Source organism: Nicotiana tomentosiformis, chromosome 5 (assembly GCF_000390325.3).
Source record: "Nicotiana tomentosiformis chromosome 5, ASM39032v3, whole genome shotgun sequence".
NCBI classification, from domain to species: domain Eukaryota; kingdom Viridiplantae; phylum Streptophyta; class Magnoliopsida; order Solanales; family Solanaceae; genus Nicotiana; species Nicotiana tomentosiformis.
This window is the reverse complement of record NC_090816.1, coordinates 127,537,580-127,550,560: the sequence shown is the minus strand read 5'-3', so window position 1 is coordinate 127,550,560 and position 12,981 is coordinate 127,537,580. Positions and strand designations below refer to the sequence as shown.

The window sequence follows — 12,981 nt, the reverse complement described above, 5'->3', positions numbered from 1 at the left end:
TTTAGTGTAAAATTTAACTTAATGAATATAAAAGTCGACCAAATACTTTTAATTGATAAGAACAACTCTTCAAAGCTCAAAAATTTAGTTGATGACTATATGCAACGTTGTTATGATTCATTTTCACAAAATAAAAATTTAAACAAAATAGAAAAACATAGAATGTAAAAAAAAAAACATAGAATGTTCAAGTTGTAGTTATATCATAATTAAAGTGAATCGTGTATATAAGGTAAACTCTTTAATGATTTTTAAATTTGTTTTTTTAAGAGTTTAAATAAGGAAAGATATAATAAATAGAATTTTAGTTGATGTAAAAGTCCTAAATATTAGGTAGATAAGTAAAATGACAATTTTATTCAATGTAAAATCTATTATTAAAGGGTAAAAAAGACGAACGATATTTTATTAAAGGTTTTCGTGCTTTTAATATAGTACTAGTCTTAGTGTATGCGCGTTGCGCGTGTATCCCATGTCATGAGTAATTTTTTCTTTTAAAATCATATAAATGAGTATTAAGAAAGTGTCTTGAATTATAAAAAGATTAAATGAAATAATATAATTTTCTAAAAATAATAAATATTAATTGAATTTAGCTAATTCTATAAAGAAATAAATATTATGCTACATAAGTCCTCATAAGCCTTATAGTAATTTTGATACATGAATTTTATTTTTAATTTAGAAGTCCAAGCAGAGTAGGTATAATGTATAAATTTGTATTAACAATGCTTACAACAACATTTTTTTTGTGTATAACTCTTAAATTTCTTTTCAAAAACAACTTTAAAAGGTAAGTCCAAATGTAGTTTTCAAATACCTTTTTCAACTTAACTTTAATTTTCAAATTAAGAATATGCTTTAGTTTTACCTATTACTCCATATATATATATATATATATATATATATATATATATAGATTTTAAATAGTACATGATTGAAGGGTAAGACTTAAGATAAAATGTCAACGTTAAAATAATATGGACATCCATAAATAGTTGTTTGAATTATAATATTCTTAGTGTCGCTGATAAATTCACATTAAAATTAATTTGATAAATAAGTAAGGATGGTTCTTTTCTTATATGAAATTAAAAATAAACTTGGAACTTTTTAAGAATAAATTAAATTGTGTTAAAAGTAAAAGCATAACATTTTTACAATTCAAAATATAGATAAAAAGGGTATAGAAAAATTTCTAATTTCGTTTGGTAATCAACTAAAGTTTCCCATATCAAAAGTTAGAGTTTCCTTTTTAAATAGAATATTTTTGTTTAAAAAAATTTGAGTTTTCTCTAAGTTTGATAAAAGACGACTGATGATCCCAGCAAGTAAAAGAAATCTTAATCATAAAAGTACTCGGATACCTTATTGTGAATTAAGAGTACTTATATGGAAATATCTTATGAAAATTATTGTTATTTTATGATATATATATATATATATATATATATATATATATATATATATATATATATATATATATATATATATATAAAATAAATTGACAAATCAATTCTGTTAGTGTTCTGGGAATGAAGATGTTGTCTTATAGCTCATAAAAAATTGATAAATGACAATGTAAAGTCCATAAATGACTAATGTTGATTTAATATTTTATAATAAATAGTTAAATTTATAGCAAAAATGTAGAATATTGTCATTTGTTGGAATAATTGGAGAAAAACTTAATGACGTTTTGTTTACAATTGATTTTATCTAAAGTTGGATATATTTTCTATTAAAATTAGGAAATAATTAAATGATGATATCTTTTATTGGTCAACAAAGCAAATTGCTATCTTTTAAAACTTAAGTTTTCTTCTAAAAAAAAAAATCTTTTTTAGAGTCATAGCATGCGTGAGTTAGGACTAATTACATATAATTTCAAATAAGGAAAGATATAATATGTAGAATTTTAATTGATTTTAAAGTCCTAAATTTTAGAAATTAAATGACTATTTTGTCTAGTATGAAGTTTATTTTTGGCCAAATACATAAATATTAAACTTGGCCCAATTTTTTATTTTGGCACTCTAACTCAATCTTATTCCATTTTGGCCCTCCAACCCCATTTCTTATGTTTTATTTTAGCATAAAAACTTTTATCCGACGTAAAAATGCAGCGCGTATACATACTTGGTTGGCCAAATACATAAACAACCCATTGAACTTGGCTCCATTTTTTATTTTGGCACTCTATCTCAACCTTGTTCCATTTTGGCCCTCAAACTCTATTTCTTATGTTTCATTTTGGCACTCTATCTATTCCGTTACGGGTTCGAAAGTTCGCGGTTTCGAAAATTTAGCGGTTCGGAAGTTTATGAAATTTGTGGGTATTTCAGGATATGCATGCACACACGTTTCATAAAATATAAAATTTATTTCAAAATATTTCATTTTTTTTTTTACGAAACCGACCAACTTCGGTCAGTTTTTTTTTTTGGCGCAAAAATGCATGAAACTCTTTTAGTGTCCCGCAAAATTTAATTTTTAAGAAATCGGCTTAAATCGATCGATTTTCATATAAACAGTAAATGGGGAAGGAAATAATGAAGATGAAATATGCGGGAAGGAAGTTGGGAGATTAAAAATGGGGCCAACAGTTATTTTATTACTGTTGGAGAAGAAATTTTGCCATAACCAATCTGCCTCACGCGCCTACCATGTGAGCCAATTCACACTATGTGACTAGTCAGCTTTCGTGCTAAAATAAAACATAAGAAATAGAGTTGAAGGGCCAAAATGGAACAATGTTGAGATAGAATGCCAAAATAAAAAATGGAGCCAAGTTCAATGGGTTGGAGAAGGAAATTTGCCCAAAAAAATCTCCCTCACGCGCCTACAGGGTGAGGCAACTCACACTCTGAATCTAGTCAGCTTTTGTGTTAAAGTGAAACATAAGAAATGGAGTTGGAGGACCAAAATGGAACAAGATTGAGTTAGAGTGCCAAAATGAAAAATTGGGCCAAGTTTAATGGGATGTCTATGTATTTTGCCTTATTTTTTAAAAGGCAAAAAGACGAACGACATTTCGCTAAGGGCATTCGTGCTTTTAATATAGTATAGATAGATAGATAAATTTGTCCTCTAATAATAGTAGATTAGTTATCGATTAATGCTTACAAAAACAATTTGATTCTTGTTACCTTAATTATAGTCATTATTTAGCTTTTAAGTTGGTCAAATCAGCTTTTAAACTCTTTTTAGTTTTTTTTAGTGTTTGACAAAGTTAAAAGTACTTAAAATAAGTTAAAAACTACTTAAATCAAGTCAAAAGCAAAAAGTTGTGCAACCCAACTTGTTGCTTTTTGACTTAAAAATTATTTTTGCTGAAAATTTACTTATTTTTAGTCAATCCAAACGGACTCTTACTCTTAAAGATTAAACCCGAATAGAGTTCCAACATGAAAGCTATTTTAAACTATTAAAATCAAAAGTGGACACTAGGTTTTCGTTAATGACAATGAACGAAAATTTGGAAAATGACATTGTATATCAATTTTCAAGCTAATATATATATATATATACAAAAAATATATAAATTTTATATACTTTTGCGGCTACCGAATATAAATAGTTTTAACCGCGCTAAAAGTGAGGTTTGGCCAACAATTTTGGACATTTACCTCTCCTTATATTTGCAATTAACCACCCTATTATCTTTATTCGAGTTTTTTTAGTATTATTTTTTCCCATTTAATCCATCACCATACAAGCAGCTACTAATAATAGCCAATCCCTCAATAGTGGAAAAGCAAAGAGCTCTCCTCCTTTTTTCTGTACCAATTCTCCCTATTTCTGTCTCCCCTTTTCCTTGACTTGTTCTTTTCAATCTTTTGTCTTTCCCTCAGTGAAAAATAATTGAAAAACAAGAAGATAAAACTCATAGATTCACTCTCTTCTGCAGTTCTGCTCTCTTTTATTTCATTTCTCCTATCTCAAACCTAAAAACTTAATACTTCTTGTCGCCTAATTCTTCCATTTTTCTCTTCCTATTCATTGTTTTACTTCTAAATGCAACTTGAATTTTCCTTCTTTATTCTTTTCCCAACTTAAACATTATAGTTCATTTGATTATCTGAAGTTATATTAAGAGAAAAAATGCTACCATGTTTACTAACACTTCAGTTAATTTCTCATTAATTTTTTCTATCAGAGCCACAATTATTGCCCTTTTCTTCGTCCTTGTTTTCTCTCCTTCCTATTGTTTATATCATAAACACAAACCCCAAGACTCTACTCAGGTAAACTCTCTTCTTAATTTATCTCTCCCCCCACCCCCTCCCTCAAATATAGGTATAAGGATCTGAGTCAAATTCAGAATCTAGAGTTAGGTTGATTCAGAATGAATTTAATCTTATTTAACTCTCATGGTCAAATTTTTATGTAACTGACTCATTTGTTCATTATTTTGGCTATTATAGCAAAATATTGTTATAGAGACGCATATTATAACATAATACGAAAATTGGTTCCATAAAAAACTTGAATTTTATGGTGAGATTATATGACGATGCTGATTATAGAGAATACTTACTGTATTTTAATTTTCTTGTATATATATATATATATTAATCGAGTCACAAGCAATAAATTTAGTTGAACCTGAGAATCCCTTTAAATTATATTGTAGTTAAGTTGCATGTATATATATATTCTTATGGAGTTGTATTATAATAATTCTTGATTTATTTTCTTTTCTAATTGTCTCTTTTTTAGGGTTTGTTAGTGGAAGAGAAAACAAGATTGGGTTCAACACCACCAAGTTGTTACAACAAGTGTAACCAATGCCACCCATGCATGGCGGTTCAAGTGCCAACGATACCGAGTCACCACCGAGTTGAACCGAGTCGAATCGAAGGTATACCAATGGACTATTTTCAGTCACCTGGGGCTAATAGGTACTCCAATTACAAACCATTGGGATGGAAATGTAGATGTGGTGACCACTTTTACAACCCTTAGCTCGGGTCGTGATTAGGTCAAACTTGAGCGCACCTAGACTAATTTAGGCTCGTGAATTTTTATATTTTTGTGAGTTGTGTGATTTATAATTAACACGTGGAGTATGTAATTTTTGGGTTTTATATTTTAGGAATTTTGGTCAATAAATTTGGTCCCTTAGTTGGGATTCTTGTAGAGGCAAGACATATTAAATGAGGCTGTTATAAGCATTTAGTATGGTGTACACATTGATATTCAATACACTGATGTTGTACAGAACCTTTTTATCAGTGATGATTTTAATGTAGTAGCTTTACAACAGAGTATGATTTTTAATTTCATATTTCATTTTTTTGTTTGTTTTAGTTCTTTGAATTTTATTTCAGTACTGGCTAGGCTTTGGATTCTGATTTTTATTCCTTTTTTCGATGATACTTTCTCTTCTTGTGATAGGAATAGCCCTTCCTTTATTATCTTCTTGGGACTTTTCCCCCTATTTTTATGTGTAGGTATTACGGAAGTTAAACAAGTTGTTCTTTGGATTGTAAAAATGGTCTAATCTGTTTTATTTTTATCCGATCTTTTGTTCTCATTTGTTTAGTCAATCTTGAAGAAATAGTCATATATAGTACTCCTCCTGTCCCAATTTATGTGAAGGTGTTTGGATGCTGAGCGCCAAACGAGTTCTTTGACCGTAATTGTTTTATCTGGCTTTTAAATATTTTAATTTATTAATTATTATGACTTGTAGTAATTTTAAGTGGTTTCAAAGTGATGGTTATTTGGGCTATTCTAATTTGAAGGTTATACAAGTATTTTTTTTTCTTATTAACATATTTAAAGGTTTAGTCAGCTAAAAATAGGTTATTTGTGTGTTTGGACTAAAGATTTTTTTTAAAAAAAGAAATTGTACTATTGAGTTACGTATAATTTTTTTTTTATGAAAGATCTAAAAAAAGTTAGACTTTTACACATTCAGAAATTAATACTAACATTTTTAATGGATTGCATTAACAAAATACCCCGTGAGTTCCATGGGCTTTAATTTTTTACCTATCTAAGAAATAAAATTTATACTTTGATGTAGATTAAAATATAATTTTTTTATAGAATATACATTAAAAATTGTTCGAAATTCAGAAGAAAATATGTAATATAAATTTGAAGGTAACTCCTCATGGGCCTGTAAGTCACCTAAGCCTAATATGCTTCTAGACCCAATGAAATTGAAGGCCTTACATTTACTCATCACAAGCATGACGCAAAATCGAGTTCCTCAAACTCAACTCTTCCACAGCCACATTCAATCTCTTACCAACTGTCTTTTTTGATGTAGATGTCATTGTATAACAAATAAAATAGAACTTAGGAGTTTGAATTTCTTACAACAGAGCTCTACCACACGATCTAGAGTAAGAAGAAAGAGTGACAGTCCTAAATGCCCTGTAGCCTCCTGCTTATAAGTGTGGTGCACAACACACCCATAAACAAAACTCTGCTAGACACGACTTGTAGACTCCCTAGGACAGAACTGCTCTGATACCACTTTTGTCACGACCCAAACCGATAAGCCACGACGGGCACCCGACACCTTACTCAATCGAGTACCAACGTAACGTATCTTTCGCATCATACTATCATAGGTAATTGAGTCGGAGCGGCTGTCGTGAGATAAGTAGAATAAAACATGAGAAAATACTCAATATAGGGTAAACCAATTTGATATACCGACTTATACATATTACGTACTGGCCTATAAGGCCATACCAGTATCCGTATACATGACATATGTCTATAAGCCTCTAAGAATACATAAATATTATAAAGGTCGGGACATAACCCCTCCATACCAAACAATACATATTCAAATCATACTGACCAAATAGGCAACTCCGGAGCAAGTGGAGTGCACAAACACCTTCCGCTGAGCTGATAGCCTACTAGGAGAACTCTCAACCTGTCTATCGGGACCTGCGGGCATGGAACGCAGCGTCCCCAGGCAAAAGGGACGTCAGTACAAATAAAGTACCGAGTATGTAAGGCATGGCAGTAGTATATATATAAAAGACATGAAAGAAACATGGAGTAAAGAACTCAACCTGAAATTATGAATAACTCTGTAAATCATGAAAATATATAATGCCATGCATGTGCGTATAAATGTCATACCATGCATAGGTATATGTGTTCATAACATCATCAGGCCTCTGAGGGCATCCCATCATATCATCTCGGCCACTGTGGGCAAAATCATCAACGTATACCAGCTGATCACGTGGTGGTGCGTATATAATGTCTTAACCTTTTTCCATATCCCATATACATATAATATACGCGTATATAACGCCTTTTGGTCATGGGTCAATGTACATGTATAAATGCATGAAATACATAAGAAATATGTTAATAAGATTTCTCGAATATCATAAAATCAATATGCCTTTCGGACAAACTTTATCAAATGCATATTTTTCTGAGACCCATGAACAGAGGATATAATAATAATTCACATGGGAAATCAAGAATATAGACATACCTAGTATTTCTATGAATAAAGTCATTTATGAAAGTTGCGTATTTTGCTCGTTTCATTTGGATCATGCCAAAAGGAAAGAAGGGATAGCCTTAACATACCTTAACTCCGTTGAGTCCTTAATACCTTCCAAGAAATTATTCAAACAACTCAATTCAATCTACCACATCATAAGGAGATTCAAAATCAGTGTTGAGTAAAGCCTAAGTCCGCAACTTAAACTAGTAGTTCGTTTACGTAAATTTGGGCAGCATCTCCCCTGTAACTAGGCCCTCCTCCAATACCATATACCAACAACAACAAGAACACGATAATAACAACATGTGAGCATCATTTTCCAACCTTATATCCATCATAATATACTATAAAATAGCTCACACACCCTAATCACTTCATACATAAAACGACAACCAAAGTAGTGTCATACAACTTAAAATAATGTAACGATGAACGACCAGCCCACCATTCCGTCATTATGTGGTGTTTCTCAACACAATTTATCCTCCAAAACTCCATTAAACAGTAGAAAAATATACAGCCCAAAGGCAACACGAAACAGCCCACAAAACAGTCCACTACAAGTCAAATAACTCGAACTCACGGCTTCCGATCACTGTCCCGTCAGTTCTAACTATTGAAAAATAAATTTATCAACCTTCCTTGATATTTAAATACTTAAATACAGAAAGTACATATTTTCTTAACTATGAAGTATCTTCCAAAACTCAAACCACAAAGAAAAAGAGAGGCGATATAGCAATACTTACATCGTAGGGATTATTTTAATATTATCGCTTCTTGATTCCGTGCCCGGGATGATAATATTATTTGAAGATCTTATAGAGAGCTTAAGAGTAAATTTAAGGGTGTTATTTGGGCGAGCTCTCTGGAAAATTGGAGAAAGAGACGAGATGGGATGCAAATATCCCAATTGTTTTAAAAGTCATAAAGGTGATACTTGGCACCCATGGATTGGCCCTTCTTCCAACGCTTATAACTTTTTATTTCGGTGCCGTATGAATGAACGGTTAAGTGCGTTAGAAACTACATTACAATATATTCCATTTGATATATAATATGTCTTAAAAAGACCTCATATAGGATACGAAATATATTTCTCAAAAAGCTCTGTTACATGGCAAATTCTTAGTCGGTGTTTCCGCAACTTTAATCCGAGTTTTCTCAAACTTCATATTTTCTATCCACACATCATATATAGCCATATAATGACTTTAAAATTATTTAAATCATGATTAACAAGTCTCATATTCATTACGTCACCTTAGGACGCACATGGTGTAACAGTAGGAAATTTGAAGCTGAGTCGCTAGAGAACAAGAAAATTTGAAGCATATGAATAAATCGTATTCAGCTATTATAATCTACAAGTCAAAGTTACATAAGTCAGTTTTTTTACAAAGATAACTGTTTACCCGAAAAACTGATAGAATTGAATTTGTACGTAGTTCTAAGGATATGTGATATAGTTTAATACAAACCATAAGGATAAAAGGAAATATCAAATATGGATTGCAAAGAGTGCAAAATAAACAAGGTTGTAAAGAAGACGATTTTTACGACTAAGCAAGATGAATCAGTTTATGAGGCTTAAAAGAGTAACTCTTGAATATAGGAGAATATGGTATTTGAATTACAATGTAAGCCAAAGAACTCACCGCCCTCTATAGAAATGTAGCCATCCTCTTTATAGTGGAGGCTCCTACTTTAGATATCATTAAAAATACATAGTGGAGAACCCATGATAAATAAGCTTTTTCCTAATTTCCGTCGAGATTCTCTTCCTTAGTGTGTTTGCAACAACTCTTGTATATGAGCTCGAGCTTGATCGGTCTCGATGCCGGCCGGTATTGCTTCTAGAGCTCGATGTAGACTCGGAATCAGGTGATGATTCGGGCTCGGTATCGGTTGACCTCTGCCTCTTAATATCGAAATCATCTCATCATAGTTCGATTCGGACCCGATCTCGATAATGACTTTGAACTCGGTGTTTGACCAATACCTAAAATCTGAAGCTCCTTCATACCATCTTCGGAACCCATCTTGATATTACGAAGTCTTTCTTCAATCAATTATGTTTCAACCTCAATCAATCGTACGAAGGCTGAAATCTATTTCGACCGTATACACATAGTTCTATCGTTTCTCGGGAAAGGATATGGCGAGAAACGATATGATTTCCCAACAGCTCGATCAGATATACGCTGACGTTTGCATCGATCCCGACCATGACGTACGTGATAGCTGTCCCATCGATTCAGTTTACCAAGGCATTTAATGTGTGTCAGACGGTGGTCGGCCACCGCTGATATTGAACCGTCATTGCTTCAATCTATAAATATCCCTTCCTTCAACCATTTATCACTTTTACATCTTCGATCTTCCAAATTTTCTAAGTTCCTTTTCGTCTTTTATGATTTTTCCATCTGCAAATCCGTGAATTTTAGGTGGTAAAAATGTCTAAAATTGTTTCGCAAAAAGAGACCGCTTCTTCATCTTGACCTGCCGGTGGCGAGGATGTGGAAGAGCCCCGCCCTAAGGAATTTATTCCGGTAGGGTGCTTGACTGTAGGCGATTTAAAAATTGAAAAGCCTTCTCCGATACCGGGTCGGTATGAGCCGATGTCGAGGTACCAATGTTCAGTTACCGAGAAAGTTCTTGAGAAAGTCATACAAGAATGCAACTAGGATAATAAACTCATAGTAATCCAATTGCCTAATGAATCAATTACTACCCATGTCGAAGGGTTCTTAAGTGTTTACATTTATCCTTTCATGTTGGGCCCTCTAGACCCCGTCATCGTTGCCTTCTGTATGAGGTACGATGTGACCCTCAGCCAGATCTACCCTTCCTTTTAGAGGATAGTGATTCTTCTTCGATTTTTCTTGAGCATGGTCGAGGGGCGTATCTTCACCCTCGACCATCTTATGCGCCTTTATAGTCCTCGACTTTATCAAGGAGGGTTGATCAAGCTTGCTCGCCGAGCAACCAAAGCGCCATTCTCGAGCATAGACGAGACTTGGGATCGGGGTTGGATGAGCCGTTTTGTTCGAATCAAAACCTCGGACCTGATCCCTGCCGATGACTTGCCATTTCCCGAGAAATGGAATATGAGATGTGAGTAAACGTTTCTCTTTGCCCGTTTTGATTTTGTGATTGCCTTTCATTTTGTTGATCCATTTTCCTTTTCTCATCACAGCCGTAGCTCGGATGCTGGTACCGATCCCGGATCTTAAATAATGGGTCAAAAGTCTAGTGTTGTAGAGACCATACTACGAGCGTGCTTGGGTCGAACTATCAAAGGGTCGATGGGAGACCTGCAGTCATGGTAAATCATTTTATCGATTTGTCTCTTTATCGGTTTGTCGGGTAAATCTCCCATTTTCCCCTTTGTAGGACTCGGGAAAGATGTAGTCATGAGGCCCCCATCTAGTGGTGAAGAAGTTCCTGCCCTGAAGCAGGTAAAATAAAGGAAGAGAAAAGACGTACCGAGCTCCCCGAGCTCGAAAAAGAAGAAACCGGCTAAGAGATCTCGAAAGCCGAAGGGGGGCTCTGATGTTATGTCTTCGGAAGTGATCCGCCATTTAAGGGACGAGCCCGAAGAAGGAGAGGAGAATTTAGCCTGTGTACGGGTTAATGTTGTGATTTAATAGTCTTCCAATTTGGCGGAAGCAAATCACGGAACCCTCGCCATAATCCCAGAACAAGAAGAAGCCGAGATTATCCCTTCTTGAGCTAAGATGATTGAAAGGGATACCGAGGGTGGGTCTTCTCGGGAAGTAGAAGATATTTCAAAGGATGAGTTCGGGATAGTTGATATCAGCGGATCCCCTCAGATTTTGGATGCCATGATTCGAGAGGCCAGCATGTTGGAGGATCGGTCATACGAGGGCATTCAGGAGTCGGCCGATATCCACGGTTTTCTGGAGGGGCTTGAGTCAGGTGCCTCGGAGGAGGTTACCGGTTTTGGTGGAATGTCGGTACCCAAAAAAGCATCGTGGTCGGGTTCTACCGAGTCTTCATCGGTTCACAAACCGACCGTAGGCGGAAGATAGTGCTCTCCGTACTTGAGGATACCCGAATTTTTTTCCCCCTATGGAGATTGCCAGTTACCTTCAGTCCTTGGTGATCGAAGAAGATCAATTAGTGATGAATGCGGTGGGCCCCACCTGTCTCTTCAACGAGGCCCAGCATGCTTTGAATCGGGTAACTCTGATGGCGTTTTTGCCGCTTCTTTTACCCTTAGAATTATAGGTAATTCTAATGTTTCTCCTTCTGTTTGTAGACTTCGGTGTTGCATCATGAGGCCTTTCTTCGAATCCGGGAGGAGCATGATGCCGAGGTTCGGAGCCTCACTAAGAAGAGTGACTCGTACAAGCTCCTTAGTGAAAAACTTCGAGCAGATTTGATAGCAGCTCGGAAAGAGCACGAGGAGATGGCTGAGTAGGTATTCTGAATGTTCCATGACAGTGAAGATGAAAAAGAGATAACCACTAACGATTCGATTCTGCAGGTTCGGCAGAGGATCGAGCAGATTGGACGGCTTAACTCGCAAGTAGATGCGCTACTGGCAGAGGCAGAAGAATTTAAAAAGAGTATGGATATCCTTGCCTCGAAAAAAGAAGCCGTTCATGCTCAGTTGGAGCTATCTGATGCCCAACTTCGATCTACGAAAGAAAATGCTTCGGGGCTGATCGAGAATATGAAAGAGCTTCAGCATCGGTTGGATTTGGCCACTTCAGATAATGCAGATTTGGCTAATGAACTTGAAGTGGCCAGATCTGAGGTGATCGAGGCCAATAAAAGAGCCGCTGCTAAAGTGGCTCAGTTCAGGATCGATGTTGAGGTTAACCAAGCCAAAGCTAAGAGCATGGTCGAACATGAAAAATGGAAAGCTTAGAGAGGAAGATGACTCGAAGGTCGATGTGGACTTGGAATCAGGTGATGATTCGGGCTCGGTATCGATTGACCTCTGCCTCTTAAGCTCGAAATCATCTCATCATAGTTCGATTCAGACCCGAGTTCGATAATGACTTCGAACTCGGTGTTTGACCTATACCTGAAATCTGAAGCTCGTTCATACCATCTTCGGAACCCATCTTGATATTACGAAATCTTTCTTCGATCCATTATGTTTCGACCTCGATCAATCATACGAAGATCGAAATCTATTTCGACCGTATACAATAACAACTTTTTGCTAGTTGTTAAATGATAAGCCTATACTTACATTGCGGTCGTAGGCAAACCTTCGGGCCAGCATAATAGCTCCATTTCTTTCTCTCTCCGAAGAGATGGAAAAGGGAGAGAGATTTGAGGATAAAATATAAAAAATGGTTATAAATAATAATATTTTTAAAGTGTTTTGGTTTATAATAAACATGGTGCATTATTTAGGTATAACATATAAAAATTTCAATTAAAAATAGCATGTGAATATATAATATATATAATTTATGTATCATATATCTAAAATTAATGTA

General features: G+C 34.6%; 1 long non-coding RNA gene across 1 annotated transcript; it reads left to right on the top strand.

Annotated features, from left to right (window-relative positions):
* Positions 1-3,712: 3,712 nt before the first annotated feature.
* On the top strand, positions 3,713-5,268 carry LOC104098465 (uncharacterized). The gene is made up of 2 exons (XR_686776.4): positions 3,713-4,247; positions 4,723-5,268. It is a non-coding gene; the product is annotated as an uncharacterized lncRNA (long non-coding RNA).
* The last annotated feature ends 7,713 nt before the right edge of the window (positions 5,269-12,981 follow it).